The sequence below is a fragment of the Elephas maximus genome, chromosome 11 (assembly GCF_024166365.1).
Source record: "Elephas maximus indicus isolate mEleMax1 chromosome 11, mEleMax1 primary haplotype, whole genome shotgun sequence".
Taxonomy (NCBI): domain Eukaryota; kingdom Metazoa; phylum Chordata; class Mammalia; order Proboscidea; family Elephantidae; genus Elephas; species Elephas maximus.
Window position 1 is genome coordinate 13771849 of NC_064829.1, and position 8483 is coordinate 13780331.

The 8483-nt window shown below is 44.0% G+C and overlaps 1 protein-coding gene across 1 annotated transcript in view; it reads right to left on the reverse strand.

The window, feature by feature from the left end:
- Positions 1-4112, reverse strand: part of RALBP1 (ralA binding protein 1) — a 94051-nt gene extending 89939 nt beyond the window's left edge. Inside the window, exon 1 of the mRNA XM_049900165.1 lies at positions 3874-4112. The gene's annotated coding sequence lies outside the window, so the exon portion shown is untranslated. The remainder of the gene's footprint in view (positions 1-3873) is intronic.
- Between the last annotated feature and the right edge of the window lie 4371 nt (positions 4113-8483).

The window sequence follows — 8483 nt, forward strand, 5'->3', positions numbered from 1 at the left end:
TTCTAGTTATCAAATTCAGTACATTCCTAATAATCCTCTTTCACTCAACTTCTTGAAGCATCTGAAGTATAACTTCCTCTTGAAACGATCCCATTTTGGCTTCTATGACAACATTTTCTCATGATTTCACTACATCTCTAAGCACTTAGGAATTTCCTTTTCCAAGAAGAAATGGTTGTAACTTCTTAAGTGGCTTTCCAGCAAGAAATGGCTTTAAATGTTGTGCACTAGGGCCTATATCCAGTGCTAATCTCAGTCAGTAACTTCTTCCTATGCCATGTTACCTAAATCAAAGAATTCAGCTGCCTGCTCTGACTACAACTATACCTGATAGCTATAGCCTGATGGCTCTCATATCAAGATCTCTCTCGTACTCCAAACCCACGAAGTCTGTAGTAGGTATTTCCATCTGGATTCTTCACAGACAACAATAGGCCCAAAAGCTATAATACCATTCCTCCCCAAATCTGCTCCTCTTTCTGAATTCCCTGTCTCAGTATACTTTACTATTGTCTATTCAATCACCTAAGTTAAAATCCAACTCATCTTATCCTACTATTTCTCCTTTATTCCCCCAAATTCAATTGTTATCGAATCTTGTGGATTCTACCTTCTAAATATTTCTGCAATTAACCTACTCCTCTGTAGTCCCATGACACTGCCTTAGTTTAGACCCTTATCTCTCACCTCAATTACTGCAAAAACCTAACCAGTCTTTCTGCATCCAGCCTCATCTTCCCTTCTGAAATTCATTCTCTATAATACCAGAATGATCTTTCTAGAACGAAAACCTAATCATGTCTCTTTCCTGATTAAAATCCACAGATCCTATTATCTAAAGAAAAAAAACCAAAATCCCTAAAGCAGCAAGCAATGTCTTTGAGACTCTTATCTGTGCAGCCTCATCTCCTGCTACTCTCCATCACAAACCCAGCGCTACAGCTACAGAAAGTAACGTTCCATTGTAAATGCACCGTGCTCCTGTGCATCTACACATCTTTGTCCAGCTTTCCCTCTGCCTTGTGTTCTTTTCCCTCATTTCCTGCCTCAGTCATGCCTAAGCCTTCTTTAAACTTAATGACATAAAGTGTAAGGTGCCTAATACAGTGCCTGACACATGAACAAAACCAAATCAGTTGATGTCCAGTCAATTCCAATTCATGGCAACCCATGTGTTTCAGAGTAGAACTGTGCTCCATAGGGTTTTCAATGGCTATGACATTTCCAAAATAGATTGCCAGGTCCTTCTTCTGAGGTACCTCTGGGTAGATTCAAACCGTGAATCTTTCAGTTAGCAGCAGAATACTTTGTACCCTTTGTACCACCCAGGGACTCAGCAGGGAGTTAAAAATGGATTCAGCTGGTTTAGGTGTCCCTTCTTTGTCCTTTCTCAATGACTCCTGTGTGCCTACAAGATAAAGTTGCAATTACTTCAATGGCATACGAGACCATCCATAGTCTGGTCTCTGCCTACCTCCCCAGTTTCATGTCTTGCCACCACCCTGTACTCTAGCCAACTATACAAACTACTTGCAGATCCTACAACTCCCCATGTAATTTTAGACTCCCATGCTTTTGCTCACTGTTCCATCCACCAAATTGTCCATCTTTTTTATGCCTACATACCCTAGCGACATAGTGGTTAAGTGCTGTGGCTGCTAACCAAAAGGTCGGCAGTTTGAATCCACCAGGCACTCCGTGGAAACTCTCTGCGGCAGTACTACTCTGTTCTATAGGGTCTCTACGAGTCGGAATCGACTCGACGGCAACGGGTTTGGTTTTTTTGGTTTACACTTGTTTTCATCACCCACTAGATCTAGTTTTTCCTTACCACCCCCTCCTTCCTCAATCCCTTTCTCTGCCTTTCAGAAATTGATCACTACTTCCTTTTACACCCACTGGACCCCTATACTTTTTCTAATCAATGTAATCTTTAAAATGTATTACATTTGTTGACAGTTCAAGTAAGAGAGTCTTATCACTCTGAAGGCAGGGACACTGCCTTATCCATCTTGAAGAACTCTTCATCTGGCAAAGTACCTGCTACATAATTCCTCTTTATACTAATGATGTGCATTTCGCCTTGTCCCCTCTTGCATATACTAACACAAGCTTCTACCAGGCATTTTCTTTCAAAAAAGAAAACATATTTTCAGGTTATATTCTGGACCCAATCTCTCCTCGCTAAACAAACAACTGTACAAACACAACTGTACAAATTAACGTGCATTTCTGATGCCGCATCTACCTTCCTAAATTAGAAGAGATATGGCCCCTGCAAGATCTATAATGAGAAACAGCATGTTGATGAGATAGCAAATTAAATTATAATGTTACTTTGTTTCAAGACACATTATTTAAGGAATTACTTTCCAACAGCTACTGCTAAAGCCTATCTGACTTGGATCTGTGGGTCACTCTGAAAAGTGGGAACTACACTACTGACTTCCTCCCTACCCCTACTACTGCCAATACTATTATAGCTCACATTAATTACTCCTGTTCAGGCAGGTACTCAGAAAGGAATTATCAAGTCGCCCTGATAATTCTAAAAGGAGAATGTGAAGTGACCTTTCCCATTCGCAGTCCCACTCATTCAGATGTGCTGCCATGGGGAGCACCAAACCATTCCTTGTTGGTAGCTGCTGTGGAGTCAATGACGACTCATGGTGACTGCACGTGTGCAGAGTGGAGCTGTGCTCCACAGGGTTTTCAAGGCTGTGACCTTTCAGAAGCAGATCACCAGGCCTGTCTTCAGAGGCGCCTTTGGGTGGGTTTGAAGTGCTAACCTTCCAGGTAGCAGTTGAGCACTTAACCATTTGTGCAACCCAGGTACTCTGGCCTATTCCTTATCGCCACTTAAATACTTTGCGAATAACTGCTCGAGTATGATGGAATGCAATCCAAAGTATTGCACCATTAGAACACGCCCACTCCACTGAACAAAAAGTTTAGTGAAAGCTTTTCTTATCGGTACTGAAGTCAATGCACCTACTGCAGTACTTCTTTTACATACCTTCAAAATAACTCCAACTGGAAATTTAACAATATTCAAGAACTCTACTAGGCCTTAGAGGACACATGCTGCTTGCTCAAGAGGGCTACTCTGCAGTAGTGAATCCCAAAGCTTGAAACAGCTTAATTACCTCAGGTAAGCCTGAGGTGTGCAATATTTTATAAAACCTGTTTCGCTCGCAAGACTACAGGATAAAAAAAAAAAAAAAAAAAAGCTGACCTCAATTAAGAGCATTTTGGCACAAGCATATTTGAAAAACATATTTGAAGAACAGTTGTGAAAAGCATCCTCAACGCTAGAGCTGCCAGTCCTTTCCCAGTAAAACCCAAACTAAGGACCAAAGTCCCCAACGGACCCCCAGTGCTTCAATGCCAGCGCTGGGAAAAACTAAGAACCTTTTTCTAGTCCCCTCAGCATGCACTGGAGACAGGTCAATATTTCGGAAAAGACTAAAAACTAATGATAATATAAAAGGCTGAGTCCTCTCTCCTCCGTTCAGGTGTGCCTTAAAGAGCTCTCCTGGGGCCTGGAGAATCAGGGGGGTCCTTGGTTCCTAACTCTTCTACAGACCCCGGGAGCACCAAATCACAAATGCAGATGCCGTTAGGGTAGGCCCGCCCCGCAAGTTGGGGGGACGGTTACCAAGCCAGCAAGAAATGGGGACGAACCTTGCCCAGTATGAATCAATATTAGGGCAGCCACGCCCCCCAACCCCCAACTCCAAAACGGAGTGCGGCGAGCGCCGAGCCCAGCACGCTGCCTGACAGACTCGGTGCGAGGCCGGCGCCGGAGACGGGTCCTCGGGCAGGCGAGGGGCATCGTGGCGATCCGGCACACCACCACTCCACGCGACTGACCTGTGCCTGCTGCCGCAGCCGCCGCCTCCCCGCGCTCACGCTGCCGTCGCAGCCACCGTAGCCGCCTCCTGCGCGGCGCCCCCGGTCGGCCTCAGGAGCCCCATTCCCACCCCGCCCAGCCTCCGCCTGTTTACAATGACTGGGACGAAACAGGACGAGCCGGCTCAATGCGCACGCGCATTCAGTCCTCCCGCCGCTGCCAGCTTCCCGGGTTCCTGTCGCCCGTAGACTGACTGCTTAGGCCGTCAAGGGCAAACGCCCCGTGCCCTCGCGCGAGGCACGCCGGGAGAAGTAGTTCTCGTACGCCCCACTCTGGGCCTTCACGGGGCCGCTCGTAGAAGGAGCACACTACAACACCCAGGAAGCTCCGCGCTTCCTCCGGCCCAGGCGCTCGCTCCGGGGACAGAGGGAGCGCGCGAGAGTGCGCGCCGCGCTAGGATTGTGCAGGCGCCTGCGCAGTTCTGGTCTTGGGGGACTGGGTGGGACGAACACCTACCCCATAAACGTATTAGCCAAGATCGTTTGGGACAGCTCTTGTGATGGTCTTGAGAAAGGAAATAGCTTTCCTCTCCACGCTCTGACCAGCCTGTGTCCTCAGCTACCGAAGCTCCAATCTTGTGCCGGCTTGCTTTAGTCGTCCTAACCAGTTAGACGAGCCTGGGAGGCCGGCCCAGCCTGCCGCTGGGTGGGGCGTCTTCCTGGCTTCCGACTGGGTGCGGAACCTTTTATTGCGGTGGGAACTCTTGCTTGAGGGCCTTGGAAAAAGGAAGCGGCGAGGGCCAGTGGGGGAAAAAAGGCTGGTGTAAAACTTCCACGGAAGGACCGTCCGCGGAATTCCTGAAATGAGTGTTGACAGGATCAGCCCTTGGTTCTTGGCCGGCTGCGGAATTGCTGTCTTCTACCACCCTCTTTGGCACATTTACAAAGCAATACTTGAGTTAGAAATGCCCAGACACATGTTCAGCGCGCAAACAACTGAATCATGAGGAAGAGTGGAAGTAACTGGATTACTCCAGAAGTGAGGGCTAAGGAAAGTCCTTCCAAGGCTTAAAGAATTGTTCTGCTGATGCTCCTTGAAGGCTGGAAACCCGGGTTGGTTGGTTTGTTGGAAGTGTTCTTGTTTTATAAAATTTGGCTGTTTATTAGGGAAGAGAGAGGATTTGGGGTAGATAGTCCTTCACAATCACTTCCATCCCCACATGACCGCTGCAATCCATCCTGCAGTTTTTCTAAAATCTGATAAATTTGTCTCCTGCGCTCTGCATTTCCTACCCAGTAAAGTTCAGGCCTGGTGGCACAGTAGTTAAGTGCTGGCTGGCAAGCAAAAGGTCTCCCACAATTAGAACTGAGACGGTATGGGGTAGCCATTGTTTTTCTGACTGTGTAAAAGCTTTCTCATTGCCCCTTCTGGCAATAGAACAATCTGTTCTAACCACTGGGATGGGCATGCAATGGTGCCAATTGCAATAATACTCTTTGCCTTTGGCAACATGCATTGGGCCAAAGGATAGGCACTGACCCAAGCTGGGCATTATGGAGCCCTTGCCTGAAATTGCTATATGGACAGAGAACGGGAAAAAAAAAGCGTTCTGCTGAGGTTTTGCTCATGGCCATATGCCCTGCAACATAAAGAGGCCTGTCTGCAGTAAGAATAAAAGAGGCCAAAGGACGGAAACAGAAAAGAAAGGAGAAATGAAGAGGAGAGAAAGCAGAGCTGGCCGCATAATGACTGTAGTTTCAGTCTCAGAGGCTGATCCTTAAGTGGTTGTGAGCATGTGAGTCTAGCTGGGTGAGCCAGTATATTCATTTATTTGTCGTTATTTAGGGCCAGTTTTTGTGGGCATAGAAGATATTTGTTGGTTGACTCTCAGGCATTTGTTTCACCTATTTAAGCCATGCAGCATATCCATATCCTCTTGCAACTGTGAGCTCTGCAGAGCTCTGAGTTTTAAAGACGGCCAGTGAGCTCTGCAGAAACTTGTACTGGGCTTCTAGTAAAATGCAGCTTCCTCACACTTCTGGTATGATGTGAGTATATGAGGTCTGGAAATATGGTAACTGTTTTCTTCCTATAAGGGGGGAACCTGGAGGTATGCTGGCTTACGGAGGAGGGCACCAGTGGAGGAAGGCACCGGTAAAGCCTCAGGATGACATCAATACTATTAATTGAGTGCTGGGGAGATGAAGAAAAACCTTGTTCTTGATGGCATAATTAGAGCTGCAGTATCATACCTTTTGTGAATTGTGATCCATAAGTTTTCTATATTGTTCAAGCCAGTCTGTATTGGGTTTTCTGTACTCAGAATTCTGAAAGTCCTAACTAATTGAGTTGGACTTCTCTTATGACACTGAAAGATCATGACTAATATAGGTTACTACCTACATAAAAAGAATCTGTGGAAGGGACTTTAGTTACGACAGCATGACAGGTCAGCAATTCCTCTGTACACAAAACAAGTATAAAACTGGAAAAAATTGTCAAAAACAACCATTTAGAACACTGGAAGTCAACTAAACATAGATGACAACTTTAGAGGCATCTAGAAAAAGTGATAGAACTTCAAATAGGAACAGTGGAAGTCTATGGCCTACTTGCCTAAGGCCGCTCCTATCCTCCATTGTTGCCTCAGCTCCATTGAGAAGAACAAATACTACCAGCATGAGTAGGCTACCCAAGAAAACCAGCAGCTTTGCTGCCAGAGGAGATGGACTCAATTTGTGGTAGAAGGTAAAAAAAAAAAAAAATGGCTTTACCAGTTAAAGGTAGCAAACTCAGTTGCAAATGAACAGGGAAAACTCATATCTTTGCTACCCCAAAGTTGCAGTTCTAGGTAGAGTAAATGGCAAACCAGGCAGAAATATAGCTGGGAGATACTGGAAATAAGAGTCATTGAAGCGCTGTTCTCCACACATCTCTGAATGACTGGGAAACTGTACATGTGTGGTAGTAACCCAAGAGACCCACTGAAAAAAAAGTGAAAGCCAAGGCGGATTTGGGAACTGGTAGTAATTTTGAATGCATTCCTCCATCCACACATAGATTAATTGACAGAAGGAGGAAGACAAGCTCAAGTTGTTTGAGTACAACTTTTGCTCAGCTCATTGACAGATCACTCAGCCATGCAGACATGGGGTAACCTCTAGAAAGCCAGGTTAAAGATAAAAATCAGAATAAAAAAAAAGATTAAAGAATTGATCTGTGTCAGACCAAATTAACAACAGTAACTCTAAAGCAAGATGAGTGGTCTATGGGGCAGTGAGTGTAAGTCAATGGTAGTGAAAAAACACGGGGACAGATAGCAAGAATAGTGTTACAACATGAAAAATGTAACCAATGTTATTGAACTATCCGTTGTAGAAATTGTTGAATGGATATATGATCTGCTGTGTATGTTTACACCAAAAATAAATATTAAAAACAATAAACCGAGCAGAAACACAAGAATCACAACCCATTGGAAAGGCAGATCCGCAGTTTAATTCTAGGTGAGATGCAAAAAACAAAACGCTCAGAAAAATAAAATGGCATCTAGAGTTGCCGAAATATACAAAATATTACATTTTCAACAAAGAAAGGAATTCATGCAAAGAAACAGGAAAGTGTCACCCGCTTACAGGGGAAAAAAAAATCAATAGAAATTGACTTTGAGTGGGCCCAAATATTAGATTTAGAAGACAATCTCTTCAAAACAGCTATTTTAAAAATAAAAGGAAATGTTTCAAGGAATTAAAGGAAAAGATATTTAAATAGAGAATCTTAGTAGAAAAATAGTTTATAAAAAAGAAACAAGTGGAATTTCTACACTTAAAAGTATTGAAAAAAAAAAAAAATCACCCAGAGCGAAGAAGAATGAAGAAAACCCAAGACACAAGAACAATATTAGCCCAAAGGACTGAAAGACCACATGAACCAGAGACTCAACCAGCCTGAGATCAGAAGAACTAGATGGTACCGGCTTACCACCAACAACTCCCTTGTCAGGGATCATAACAGAGAGCCCCAGAGACAGCAGGAGAAAAATGTAGAACAGAATTCACATTCAAGTAAAAAGACCAGACTTCACTGGTGCGGCAGAGATTGGAAAAACCCCTGAAACTATGGCCCCCAGATGCTCTGCTAACCCAGAACTGAGACCATTCTTGAAACTCACTTTTCAGATAAAGATTAGACCGGCCTATAAAACAAAAATTAATACATGTGAGGAGTGTGCTTCTTAGTTCAATCAAATACACAAGACCAAATGGGCAGATCCTGTCCAAAAGCAGGACAAGAAGACAGGAAGGGACAGGAACTGGATCAATGGAAACAGGGAACCCCAGATGGAAAGGGAAGCGTGCTGTCACACTGTAGGAATTGCATCCAATGTCACAAAACAATGTGTGTATATTTGCATGAGAAGTTAACTTGAGCTGTAAACTTCCACCTAAAGCACGATAATAAAAAAAAGAAATACATAATAAGTGAATCAAATACATTCAAAAAAATCTATCAATCACTTTCAGAGAAGTCCAAAAGAAGGGAAAAATGTGCAAATTATTATGATAGAATTTGTTATTAAAAAAAAAATCCATTCCTGTGGAGTTGATTCCAACTCATAGAGACCCTATAT